Source organism: Mycteria americana, chromosome 5 (assembly GCF_035582795.1).
Source record: "Mycteria americana isolate JAX WOST 10 ecotype Jacksonville Zoo and Gardens chromosome 5, USCA_MyAme_1.0, whole genome shotgun sequence".
NCBI classification, from domain to species: domain Eukaryota; kingdom Metazoa; phylum Chordata; class Aves; order Ciconiiformes; family Ciconiidae; genus Mycteria; species Mycteria americana.
In genome coordinates, this window is record NC_134369.1 from 41,050,676 (window position 1) to 41,065,254 (window position 14,579).

The 14,579-nt window shown below is 40.6% G+C and overlaps 1 protein-coding gene across 4 annotated transcripts in view; it reads right to left on the reverse strand.

Moving 5' to 3' along the window:
• Positions 1-14,465, reverse strand: part of STXBP6 (syntaxin binding protein 6) — a 129,094-nt gene extending 114,629 nt beyond the window's left edge. For 3 of the 4 annotated variants that reach the window (XM_075503056.1, XM_075503054.1, XM_075503051.1), the window contains exon 1: positions 14,434-14,465. The gene's annotated coding sequence lies outside the window, so the exon portion shown is untranslated. Of the gene's footprint in view, positions 1-7,509; positions 7,587-14,433 lie in introns of those variants that run through there. The other variant, XM_075503053.1, reaches the window with a different exon arrangement.
• Positions 14,466-14,579: the final 114 nt, after the last annotated feature.

Consider the following 14,579-nt stretch of genomic DNA (forward strand, 5'->3'; position numbering starts at 1 on the left):
GCTGGTAGCTTAACACTTTTTTCTTTCTTTAAAGTCTTCTCCTTTTAATATTAAACATTCACACTAATCATGCTGTAACCTGAGTAGGAATCCTGCTGCAACTACAGACTTTTTAATCACCGTACCCAAGTGAAATTTGGTGAAGGGAGGGAACAGGAGATAAAAGAAAAGCAATCCAAGTACACGGCACCAGGACAAGGAGAAGGAAAATTGAGAAGGAGGAAAGAAGAGAAGGAAAGGAAGGGAAGTCCTGTTAATTTTCATATGAAGACAAGCCTGCAACAGGGACAGGACAGACATATAAGAAAGAAGAAATTCCTTCCTCTGAGAGGAAGGAAACCAATAAATGTCATACAGTCAATGGAGAGCCAGGATCCTGTTCTATACATACGTATCTTTAAAGTTAGTGATGTTCTGTGCTCATTATGTTCAACAACTGGAGAAATCCCTGAGAGAGATCTTCAGGACAGGTACTTAAAGCCTCACAGATAATTCTTTATACTTAAGAGCTCTTCCAGTAGCTCTCCCATTATGCAAGGAGGATTCAGCCATTCATTTCATCATAGACATTATCATTAATATCATACATTAAACACGGTACAAACAAAAGACAAAAGCAAAGCAATCCAGCCAAACAAAATCTTAGCCATGCCCCACAAAGATAATAAGGCAGATCCATTGGATTTTGCACACATTTGCTTTGCAAGTAACATTTTCATCCCTACTCTGGTAAGAATCAGTTATGATGTTACCATCACAACTCTAACTTTCTGAGATTTGAATATGGCAAGTTTTAGTCTTTAAAACAGACTACCTGGCTTACAGAATTCTTCCATCTTCATCACCACCTCAGATCAAAGCAGGACACACTTTCCTCATTGCATTTTCACAACCGATTTCCAAGCCATAGCAAAAAAAAAAAAAAAAAAACCAAAAAAACCCCACAACCCCAGAAACTCAAAGGTCTGAATTCAAGCCCTGGCAAATATGAGAAAGATTAAAACATTTTTTTTAAACAGAGTGTTTATGTGCAATGCAGATGTACAGTATGTACTCGAGGAGTGATGCTGAGCCAAAATATAAACTGACAGACTATATCCAGCATAACAGGTACATTGAGGCCACCAATGAATCACAACATATACAGATAGGTAAAGAAGTTTCAAAAAAGAGAACCACTAACCATCACCCTTAAAATGGTCTGATGACACTATGGGTACATGCAGGTACCTATGTATGCTTTCTTCTGGTCATTCTGTGCTATGGTAGCTGAACCTAGCTTTCCACAAGTTCAGATGTTTTTGTCAAGATCATCGAATGCTTTTAAAAAAGGGGGGGTACTATGAAGGTTGCAGAACTTAAAAATGTTTATTCCTGTTTTTATGTTAGAAAGGTTTCAAAGAAGAAAAACAGGAGTCGAATGAATTTTCAAAGTTAATTTCCCTAAATGGGGGGGGGGGGGGGGGGGGGGAGTGTTAGGAATTTTTTTTTTTCCTTAAAAAAACCACACCCACACATTACTCCATTTGCCTGAAGAAAGAAACAAGCATTTCATTTGCAAAGTATACATGTCTTAAGGGCTACAGGATCTATTCCTATGAGAACCTTCTGTCTCTCCAAGAAAATTTCATACAGGAAGTATTGCAAGAACAGACAGGCAACTCTGGAAAAATCATCATCTATAGTGCAAGCGCCATGAGTGTAGGCACACAGCATGATACAAATATTGTTCTCAACTTCTTAAAAGGCTTTCATTTCATTTTTACAAGGATACCAATTTGTCAAAAGATACATCATTATGGGAGCTGCTTCTATATCCACACAAGATAGATTTTGAGATTGAGAAGCACAGAGTTAAGTGCATTCTGTGCATTTTAGCTACTATGCCTAGTGATGTTTCATTCTTTCTTCAAAGAGCAATCTTTTGTATGGCCATCTGCACAGCAAGTGAAGAGGAGCGAGAGATGTTTTTCAAATAAGGATGATATCAGAAAAGTGTGGGTATAGCCCTAATAGCCAGATGCATACTTTGATTTCTTTGCAACTCATTATTTTTAGTTGCTCACTCAGCTTGACAATTCTAGCATCATTTATATATTTGAGAGAGACTATTTGCTTACTGCAGGAAAGAACAATTTCACAGGAACCCCAAAGAGAATTGAAAGATTTCCATCTGGAATCAAGCACGGATCTAGTGTTTATAAGCCTTCCAAAAATCTTCCAAGAAGTGGTTTTTTGCCTCAGCTGTCTGTTCAGTCCAGAAACAAACAAACAAAAAAAGTGTATTTATTCTATCAACACAGCAGACCAATCAATAAATCATCTACCAGGGTTTATATTATCAATCCAAAACATAATAGTGCTCAGACCACTTCTATTCTAAGGCCTTCTGTGTACTGGTAATAAAATGAAGTTCTGCCAACAGACCATTATTCAGCTTCATACTCTATATAAAAGCAGATTTTCACAGGTACCTGGAGTTAAGACAATTCACATTTGATTTAAGTCCTACTTTTCAAACTAATATCAAACATCAAACAAAAAACCTGCACATTACGGATATGCAAAGATACAAGTTCATCTCTTAAAAAGCAGAGGTCTCAGATATAGATAAATGTCTAATTAATTTACAAATTATGTATACTAAAATTATTTGTTAAGGGTTAACTTTAAAGAAGTAAAATAGAAAATTCTTAAGTATGGTAGAGATATTACTGGTATTTAAAGTGCTCAGATGTTTCAGAACAAGGAAAAACGCCAACCAGAAGAGGCGGCAGCCCTTCAATGTCCTGTATCTTGTTATACAGGAAATCCTACACTGAAATCAATTGCTCCTTCAATGAACAATTAAAAGATAACTAACATCTATTTCTCTTGCCTTTGAATATACACTGTTCCAATGTCAAGCTTTATGACACACAGAATACTCTGCACAGTATTAAAATACATATATTAGACTTGCCAGCACCCTACTCTGAGGCAAAGAACCACCCACCACCCCAAATTTGCCTTTTTCTTAGTTTTAGTGACCATTCATTCCTATTTTCTCCTTTCAGCACTGGCACTGCATTGGCTTCTTTTTCTCCACTATGGCATAAGGAGCAACCATTTATTTACCTATCTAACATAACTCCAGGGCCCTCACTCTGTTTTGCATTCCCAAATTCAACCCCTTATTCTATCCACACTTTTTCCAGCTTTTCCTTTAGGATTTTCTGAAACAAGTTATCCAGTTCCGGTAATTTAACAAGCATTTATTCCTAACAGCTATTATTTATTCAATGTGTGTGAAGTATTTCACATCCTCCTGTCACAGAGTGTAACAACATATCTAGAAAGACCCAGAACATACCCCAGCGGCATTTACAGTACACTTACCTTTTATCCCTTATCATCAATAACTTCATTGTTTAATTTGAAGTATGTAACTCTCACAAGAATGACAGAAGAAAGTTTGTGAAAGGGAAGAAAAATGGAAAGTAGAGAGAAATACAAGCTAGAAAAGAAATGTCACATCTTACTTGCCCCAAAGGATACCTTGTTTTCAAGATAAGCCAGAAAAGTCTGATTATTTAGATAAGGAAACAAGAAAATGAGGAAAGGAGAGAACTAACCTGTCAACAGAAGAAATCGATCTCTAGTCAAAGGTTTTTGTCCAAAGGTGCAGAAGTTAATGTTTAAGGTGAGGCATGACAGGGAAATACACACCTACTACGTCCCTTAAGAAGTCCCCGGGGACCGCTAAATGAGGTTTGAAAGAGAGCAGCCTGATGATTAAAGACACATACAAAGGACAACAAGATGAGAAATGATGAGAAATGCTGAAAGAATAGACAAAGTTATACAGGCAGAAAATACAAAGAGCAAGATTAGACAGAGTAACACACAGCTGAGACCAGGTCATGGGAATAACCCTTGTCTGAGGAGGACAGCCGAACCAGTGCTACTGGTTCATTAATCAGATAAACACTCCAACAACTTCCACACCTCAGTGTTAAGAACGCACCTCTCCATGTTTCAGTGGTACTGAAGTCTCACTTCCTTCTGCCTCAGACATGTTGATGGGGGACTGCTGCACTTGCCGAAAGTCCTATGATACCTCTTTTCCATTTTCAGAAGAGTTCATTTGGAATAGCTTATTACAATACATTATATCATAGTTTGGGTTCCACTTTTCTGATCCCTACTACTCTCCCCCCCAGGGTAGCTCACTGAATGAGATAAAAAGGATATTTATCTTACAGCCAGCAAAAGTATGTATTTACCCCCCTTTCAGAAGAATAAGGTTCCCTTTCAAAGCCATAATAGACATAAATTGTCGCCTCTACCCCGTATCACCCTTTTAGAAGAGGGGTGGGGGGTGGAATGTTGAATCAATAAGGCAAAAAAAATGAATACGAGCACTCACGTCGAAGCTGGGCACATCTTGAAGTTCAGACAAGCCTACGTTGCAAGAACATGAAATAAATCCACATAGTGGAGGGAACGTACAGAAAACTGACCCTGGATTTACTGCTTTGTCACCAGCAGGAAGTGAGCAAATGCACTCGTGTAACTGTGTAACTCTGGCTACCAAACCAGGTCCCTACAAAACACCCAGATGCTACACCTTCACATGGGTGGTTTTATTGCTCCCCCTGTGAAATTTCATTTTCTTCTGGTGCAGAGACTGGGTACACGCACAAACTATGTCAGACTACAGAGCAAGACACAACAGATGCACAAAGAAAGAGGCAGGAAATGTAACAGTCCATATACATCATTGCCTATTTTACTCTAAAAATGTAACTAACTTGTTTGTTATAACTTGGAAAGGGGAAGAAGTTTGTCTTACCAACTGGGCAAGATTCTCCATGGCATAAATCCACAAATTCAAATACCAAGGGACTTCAAATGCACACTGAGTTGATTTCAAGTCTTTTACTGAATTGCTTAAAAGATAAAAATAGAGTCTGATACACCGGCAACCCATAAAAATGGGAATAGAAAGATGCATTATTATCGCAGTTTTACCACTGAAGTATAACATGACCTTAAACAACTCGCTTAAGGTCATTTACTTCAGCAGCAAATGAGGGTTCACCACACCCAGCTCATGGATGTATGGGAGAGCTCAGCATCCAGTAAGCCCTTGTGGGACCTCAGGTGCCAGGTCGGTGCTACAGGTGTGGCACAGCTGCATTCCTCAGCCTGATCACTTGGCTGAGAGAGGGCTGTAAAGAAGCCTTAGCAGTTGAAGTGGTACCTGGGATAGCAGCAAAGACGTTCCTGCGCTTTTCCCAGTAACTAAATGGAATACCAAGAACAAATCCCAAACCATACACAGTTTGCTTTTGAATGAATAACAAAACTACTTTCACATACAAAAACCAGTAAATATTTAAAGTTACTCCAAGGTTTCAGATAAATAATTTGAAGACATCAGCTACTACTGTTTGAAACAAGTAGCTAATCACGAGCTATTTCAGCATCTTGACTATACACTGCTTCACAAGCTTCCACAGGGGACAAACATGAAATAAACCAGTGTCTGATACCACTGGAGAATTCCCTGTTTTATTTACCCAAGCATCCAGAAAACCGAGTCAGCTCCCTAATAAACTAATGGTGGGGAAGAGGAAGCAGAGTTGCAAACATGTTCTTATCACCCCCCAATAGCAATGCAGGAGCACTGTTACTGCACTCTAAGGACAACAGGATCAAGCCTTACCTCAGCCCAGACCTGCACGCTCTCATGCATAAGCAGTCATTTCTACAAGAAGAATGAATTACAAGATTTATACACAAGTAACTAGAAACAGAATTGGACTCACGGACATCTGGAACCATGACAAAGGAGTTTACAAGGCCCATCATCATCACTTATTCTCCCACTCCAAAACATTACTGTCTTTTTCACAAGAATAACCACCAGGGAAAAAAAAAAAAGCAGTTTTATTTTACATGACATGACTAAGTCCAATATGTACATGTGTGTACAGATATTGCATATAAAATATATATGCACATACATACACTTTTTTCTTCTATGGAAAAAAGTAAATAAAATCAAGACATTCCTTAGTTGACAGAGGTTTTCTTTGAAGTTTTCTTTTTAGGAAGTTAAGATGCATGATTTTTAAAGAAAAAAAAAAATTAAAAGCTACCAGAGTCTAAAATATTTTAACTGCATACTTCTTGTCCTCTAAATTGAAACATTGTCTAGCAACTGAACAGAACCTGAAACTAGTCTTCTTTTATGTAATTCTTCTGAGGATCTGAAGGTGCCCTATAAATAGCTCACATCTACCAGACTCCTTAATCAAGGTATAGGCATTTTGGTTTCCTACTCCTTTAAGGGCTGGCACGTTAATCTGTCAGATAAGGACTTTGAGTTAAAATATCATATCAGACACACAGGTTTTACTTTTATTTTAAGATGTTAAATGTTATATTTGAGATCCCATCAAGGCATTAAAAATAAGTTCCAAGTCCAAACGTCATCCTGAGAAACTTCACAGATTAATGAATTCTCTTACCTTCACAAAGCTCTCTCAAGTGACACTCCCCTGCAACCCATCCCCTGGGCTGGGGACGAGAACCATCCACAGCTCAGTATTACCTTGGTAAGTCGGGACATGCAGGGACGGTGGTGTGCCAAGATGCGTAAATGGGACGTAACCCAACAGACATAGCTAGCATCACCTAACGTGGTACAGTCACAAAATTGTATTGCCTTATTCCCAACTCACATAAAAGCTATTTCTGTTCATGCTTTCTAGTACTGCTTACCGAAGTAATGCCATTACTATTTTGTGAAACACTACAATGCTCTGATTCATGCCCTCAGGGCTTCAAACTCCTTCCACCCATTAGACAGGAAATGCGGACACCTCTGGTCAGGGGACAATCAGGCGCCTGAAGTAGACAGCGTCAACTCACAGGAGTCAATGCAAGGCCTGACATAAAAGACTCTACAAAAGTCCAAATGCCATTTGTGTCTAACTGAAGGTTAATTAGCAGCTTTGCAAGATACAACCAGTCACCATAAGAAAAATCCTTAATCTTAGATTTGGGTATTTCAGGAATACATTATATACTGTAACTATATTCTTAGCATTTGAGAAATGTATGTCACCTAGTCCCATGGCTGCATATTAAAGGAATATCTGAAAGAAATATCTGAAACCTACCTAAATACATAGGAGATAGAAAAGTAAAGCAACTCCATGGGACAAAGCATGCCTAGCTGCTCTGTTCAAGTCCCAGTGAAGTCAAGTACAGCCTCTTCTTTAATTTCCACACGAGCTAAATTAAGTCAGAATCTTCAAAAACCACACTTCAATCATGAATTTCTGTAGGCAAATTTCAGGCCCCAGTAAACTGGAAGTGATCTGAATACCCTACCTCAGCAACCTCAGTCTGCTAACATAACATAGTCGAACTAGTTTGTCATGCAGAAAAATAATTAAAAACATGTAAATATTCAGTCTTCGTTGCATTCTTAAAATACAGATCTTACTACATTACCAGTGATGTGGGAAGTATCCAGCACTACATATGCTGGTGAATCATTTTTTGCTCCTCTGACAGTCACTTCTGAACAGCTGCAAAAGCATACAGGCTACAGTAAAACTGATGTTTTCAAAATCTAAATGAACAACCAACACACGATTTCAATTCTCTTAAGTTGGAGTTTTATTAAAAGCAGTCAAGAATAATCCTTCCCTAAAGAACATACGGAAAGTGCGTTTATCCTGAAATTGAACTTCTGTACCGATCAAGACAAAAATAAATAGTTTGGGCATGATTTTAAATTTTTTTAGATCTAGTAACTAAGAACTCCATTCCTTCTGCCTAGAAAGAATCATGCTTCCACCATTTCTAATACAGTATGGATTGTTAATGCAACCTGCTAACAATAGGAGAGCAAAGCACTAAGGTCAGAAGCCACAGGGGAACAGGAGGGAAGTAACATCAACGTTTCTGAAAGATGCCTATGGAATACTCAAAGGTCCCAATTTAAGATGGCTCAGAAAAAAAACATAAGCTAGGAAAATTTCAGGTCTAGAGAACAAGAACTCCATTACACTTGTGAATGCCTCCCTGACCTCGCTCAGACATCTGCTTACAAAACAGAGGGAAAAGAACAAAACAAAACCTCCTAAGTTAGATAATCTGCCTTAACTAGTGAACATGTGCATTTACAAGCAGCAATTTCCTTTCTACATCTTCCAAAACAAACCAACGAAAAGCCAATCTTAACAGTTTTTCTTCTGAAGAGACAGGTATGATAGATCTGCAAAAAAGGGACCTCCAGAGGTCCTGTCCAGCCTCAGCTGTTCTGAGATTCTGTGATCTTCTGGTTTTTTTGTACTTTTAAGTCAGATTGCTTTCTTCATGCAGTCACTTCTATGTAGATACAGATTTTAAAATTACGAAATTAAGTTGTGAATTCTGAGTTTCAACACCTACCTCTAAACCTGTCTTTAAGAGACTAAGGGCAGACGAATGCAAGTTCTTTTGTGGGTCTTTGCCAGTGGAAAGCTGTATAGTGACACCAGACGCTTTTTCTGTCTCTCTGCATCTCGTAACTTGCATTCAGTGAAAGAAAGGGGCAGAGGCCACAGGTACAGAGCCCAGCTGCAGTAACTGTGTATCGGCAAGGAACTGATGGCCATTGGGGAGCCAGTAAGAAGTCCCTTCGCATTGCCAGGCACAAGCGGAGCACATCTCTGATTCTCCATCTCTTCTCCAGTGCATGCTGCCTGAAAGGCTAATGACCCAACACTGAGTCCTACAGAATAGCAAAGTGTATGCTGTTAGAGGGTAGAGCTGTTTATTAACCTACAGTGAACAAATTCCCACTCCACAAAACTAACTGAAGTGTTTATATTAAAGTCACAAAGGTGGTAACAGACCAGTCACTAACCTCTGGGCGTATCGGAACATTTGGACAGTTTTTATTACAGTGTCAGGAACCTGGCATACAAGCTCAAGAAAATAAATGAACTAACTCTAACTCACTTTAACAGAGTAATAGTAATCTGTCAATAATGGATCATATTCTTTCTTTCATGATTAACGACGATGACCTGAGCATTGTGTCTCTTTAAATGAAGAGAGAAAGTTGATATGCTCAGGTAATGGCCCACAAAGGCAAACAATTCAAGAGGAAGCTTATGAACATCCTAGAACTTCTATTAATTACCAAGAGGGAGTTTCCAAGTGTGGATTGCATATGGCCAAGTGTTTGTTCTTCCCCTCCTCCAAAATACACCAGCAAGTGGAAAGGTAGAAATGAAATTGAAACACTTTCCAATTTTGCACTTCAACAATCCTGAAAAAAATTGTAAGTAAACTTAGGGAATTACAGTTTTGGTTCTGTGAGCAAGTAATTGCAAGATACAAGAGAGTGTTTTCTAAAACAGCCTGCATGCATAGCACAGAATTGCCTGTGGAGAGGAGACCCAAAACCAAAATGAAGAAATAACAAGCTTGTTAACCAGCACAGTTACCAAGAAGAAATGATAAGTATTTATAAGATCTCTTTTGCAGATGAATTGCAGGCAAACACCAAATTCTATAAAAGTTACATTTCCAATTTTACCTTATGGTGATGCTTCAAGCAAAAGGAATTGTTTCCACAGCAGCACAATTTTATTCATGATTTAAACAGGTTTATTTTGGTTCAGTTTAACTGGAGTATGCTACCTTCCTGTACTGAAATCTAATTCAAAACAAGTTTCTTATTTATTACTGACACAGGTTTAACTGAACTGATTTATGCAGAGACAAGACAAACTGAACCTATCCAGAAACCTGTTTTGCAAAGTCTCTCCATCCAAAGTGCTACATACAGATATATGTAATTTGGGGTTTTCCCCTATTATTAACAGATCTGGCTGTAATTACACCACATGAGTTTTATGCTACTTGGAAACTTCATGGGTATAAAAAACACATGCAGTCTCCAGGAAAAGATAATGAAGGGAAAGTATCTGAAGTTTACCACACAAGATAGCCAAGGCTGGGGGGGGCAGGAGAAGAGACTCTTGGAGCTGGCACTGTGTTCATGTCTGCAGCAAGACTAGAACCAAGTTTAAAGGGCAAGAAAGAAAAAGTTAGCTTTCAGTCCTGGACTTTAATCCATATCAGCTCATGACAATATAACTTTTAATAACTTGTGTTCATAACCATTGGTAAGAATTCTGCACTGCTGAGCAATCTTAAACACTCATAATGCTCCTGTTTTATTAAGGAAATCAAAATGCTACAGATCAGAAATGTCTAGATTTTTTTCCCTTGGGGCTACTGTCGTTGCATTACGACTAACTGTAATCTACACATAAAAGTCAGAAGCTCACAACATTAAACACACACATGTATAAACCTAGGTCTTCCAAGCATCAGAAATCCAATGTAAGTGCTATCTGATAAAGAACACAGCCCACCCTTCCAGGAACATTATGGTCCAAACTGCTCCCAGGCCTGCAGCACTGCAGCACAGCCAAGAATCCTTTCCCAACGCTATCTGCCAAAGAAAAATGATGAAAAGGAAAGTAGGAACACGTAGTATTATTGAACTGACCTACAGTCATGCAATCCCATTTGCAAAGGAATCAGTATCTCTTATACTTATGACAAAGCAGCCCCACAGCATCATCTGTGTCAAAGACCTCAGGTGCAGAGGATGTCTGCCTAAGCTTAAGATGGAAAAAACCACACCATAATGTTCAACTATGAGCTCTAGAGTGTCACAATGAACAACACATGCCAGAAGTCAACTAGGCCTCCACCAAATGCACACTGGAGAAAGAAAATGGACTACCAGAAAAAGATTTTTCTGGATGGAGGGAGGGTATTAGCAGTTTTAAAAGAGTTTGAATACAATGATTTTGTAAAATGGTCTGGTCTCTTTTATCCCCTCTATTACGCAGTGAGTACATTTCACAAGTTTATTTCTGCTATACATAGCCTCAAAAATACATTTGCTTCCTGAGAAAACATCATTCATTTCTGTGATAGCAGCTTATTCAGAGAAAGGGAGGGGAAAAAAAAAAAGTTAGTAAGAGGCAATGTCCTTCCCCCCACCCTCCTAAAACCAGAGCTCTCCCCTTCACATCACAGACTAAACGCTCTACAACATGTTTGTTTGGGCAGAAAAAAAAAAACAAAAACCAAGAGTCCCTTTCTCTTGCCAACACATTTCTTGTTTTGTATCGTTGTTACTATTTTGCTCTCCTTTTCTCCAAATTTAAGAAATTTGCCTGGGATACCGACAAAAATGGTATAGTTGTACCCTATTAAAGATTTGTGTAACCAAGGAATGCTATACAAGAAGCAACCAGAAACAATCAGGTGATGTCTGTTAGCACTGATGAGATACTAGATTTACCCTAGTTAGTGTGTCCTGACTCAGAACAATAGTCAAACCAAAAGCCTAAATTTAAACATGCTTCTATACAGTTAACATAGCACTGCCTGCTGCAGTCATATGCAAAAGTGTATTAATGAATTCACTGGCATATCTGGCTACAATACAAATTAATGCCAAGGCTTTTTGGTTCGTCCATTTTTCAAATCCCTAACATCACTAGAGAATGCCAATCAAGGACTAAGCAAATTAAGTGCTCTCCTGAAGGGCTTGATTTGTCTCTGTACACACATTAGCTATAGGATTCCTGTTTGGTTAAAAACAGGAGGAATCAATGCGTCTTACCATCACATTATCCAAACATAGGCTTCCAAAACTGTGATTAAAACATTTTTGTACAACCTTGGCAATGTTAACTTACCAGTTGTACACTGGAAAGGAACATTAAGTTACAAAGGAAGAAAAGAGAAAGAAAGAACAAACGCACTATTATTTAGATAGCATACCTCCCCCCAAAACAGACCAACAGCTACTATTTTCCAGAGTCAGCATTTCATAGAATTTTATTCATTTATTAATATTTATTTATTCATTTATTAAACAAGTCATCTTATCCTGCAGTTTTTAAAACTGCATTTTTTTTAAGAAAAGGTATTTTTAAGGTCTCTAAAATGCATGCTTTCTTCGACTAACAACATTACAAACACAAGTAGTATCTATTGATGAATTAATCTTATTTAAGAATTAAGCTTCCAGTATAAGTAGTCTGAAGTAATGTAATGAAAAATATTCAACTGGGAGGGGGGAAAAAAAACCCTTCATACTGAGGATTTTATAAATAGCCTATTTTTATATTATCCTCACTGTCTAAAAATCACACATGCACACAAGAGTGAGGTGACCTGAATACACAGCTGGAAAGGGAAACAAAAACTATTTCTCTTTGGGCCTTCCAGAGTACACGTTATTGCGTTATCATCACATTTCCTTGACTTTAGCTGTTCAGATCCAGACTGTGTCTAGAGGGACATTCAGAAATGTGAAGATAAATGAAATGGAGATGGGAAATCAACGTGTGCAAGTTACAGCAACCTCTGTCCCCCCAGCAAACAGTCTTACTCAGGGCTAAAAGACCCCTTACCTTCCATAGCATAATTCTTCACAGACCTTTTTCCACCTGGAAATTCCTTCACCTGGGGAAGCTGCAACAAAATAGTGATTGGGCTAACTCCCAAAACGGTGCTTTCACTCCACACTAAAAATTTCATGTTTTTTTTAATTTTCATTGATTTATCTTAATGCACCTTTACAGGTGCCATCCAACTTCTACGGCACATTCTTAAAGAAAACCAAAAGTACACACAAGGGAAATTAGTGTGGCATGACTACACGGTAACTGCATTCCCCCAGGCAGAAAGGCCCTAAAACATTTCAGTGAAAGAGACTTTTTTCAAGTAATTTATCAGGCAGACTACTGTTAACCCCACAGGGGATCATTCTTCCTAGGGGCGAGAAAGCATAAAATTATATTTCAGAGAGGGTGGGGGGAAAAAAAAAATCCCAACTCAGCGTCATGATTATTCACACTCATAAACTACCCCAAGTATTTCTGTTGTGTTTGTTACTTCAAAATACACTACATTTGGAGTTCGTAAGGCCTCATTAAAATAGCTAACTACACTTACAGAAAAATTCAAGAGTCAAAGGGTGCTTGGGAACTACAGATGTGGAAAAGAAACCTATGACTTGCTATCTCAATGCATCACCAGCAAGGTACAACTTCCCTGCCCTCTGCTTATTCCTCTCTTACGAAAGAGACGGCAGGTCAGAGACCCGGTCTACAGTCAGATGCCGTAGCTTTGATTAAATGTCATAATCAAAAGAGAATCAAGATACCATATTGCCATCTTCCAGTATCTCAGGATGGAAAAGGGTAAGGTCCTGTCCGCCTCAGTAACATCAAGCACAAAGAGATGCCCGATGATCCCCATCACATAAGCAAGAACTCTTAAAACTCTTAAGAGAGGTATCATGGGTTTATGGAGCCTGTTCAAGCACCGAAAAGCAGTAACACTAGTTCTGACTCACAAAAGGAAAACAGTCAAGCTGAAGACATCCTAGAAGACAGCTTATATTTAGAGAAAGATAGAGGGATTTGCAAAGTGACGTAATTCCTGAAATGTAAACTCCTCTATTTGACAGAGGGCAAAATAAGATGAAAAAAAGAGTAATACAGTTATCTAAATAATGGTAAATGTTTCCTTGAACTTCAGACTTCAGCAGCATCAGTACAACACGAGAGGATAAGGGAGACAGACATTGCAAGTTTTACTTTTCCATTAGCAAAGCCAGTTCAAACAGAAGGCAGGGAAGGCAGTGGTGGCCGTTTCACTGAACTGTCAAGGTTACTCCTAAAACATTGCGTTGGAAGGACACCAGTAGATCCGCTTAACGTTTGCTGCCCGGTTTTGTGCTGCTCTTCACCACCCGGAGAATCGCCCCAGGAGGAACGACGGGGGAACGACCACTGCCGGGCTGCATCAGCGGCTCCCGGCAGCGCGCAGGCTTTTGGGCCGGTGTCAGAGCAAAGCCTCCTGCGGGGGGGGGGGGGGGGGGGGGGTGTGACTGCAGGGCCGGGGCGCACCCCGACGCCCCGCTCCGACAGCCTCCGACGGCCAGGGAAGGAGGGCTGCGCTGCCAGACGCACCTCTCGCCTCGCCTCAGCCGCCCGGCGGACGGGCTTCGGCAGCGGCCCGGGAACAGCCGCCTCCCCTCGAGGGCGCAGACCCGGCTGCCTCGGCTCGGCACCCCGAGGCACCCAGGGCGCTGCCGGCGCCGGGGTCGAGGCGGGGGACGCCGCTGCGGAGTTAATCGTTAACTCGCTGCCCCAGAGAGCTCCTCCCGCGGGCACCGTGGCAGCCACCAGCCCCAGCGGGGCGGGAGCGGCGCCACCACCGAGGGAGCCCCCCCCCCGCACCCCACGGCTCCGCGGCGGGCGGCACAGCCCACAGCCCCTCGCCCGCCCGCCCCACGGCGACCACGACCCGCAGCACGGGGACTACCGCCCCCACACCTACCTTCCCGCCGGCTCGGCTCGCCTCCCCTCCTCTCCTCTCCTCTCCTCACCGCAGCGGCGCGGGCGATGCGCGGAGACCGGCGCGGGCGATGCGCGGAGACCCGCGCGGAGTGCCGTGCCGTACCGCGCCGCGCCGCGTTCTGCCGC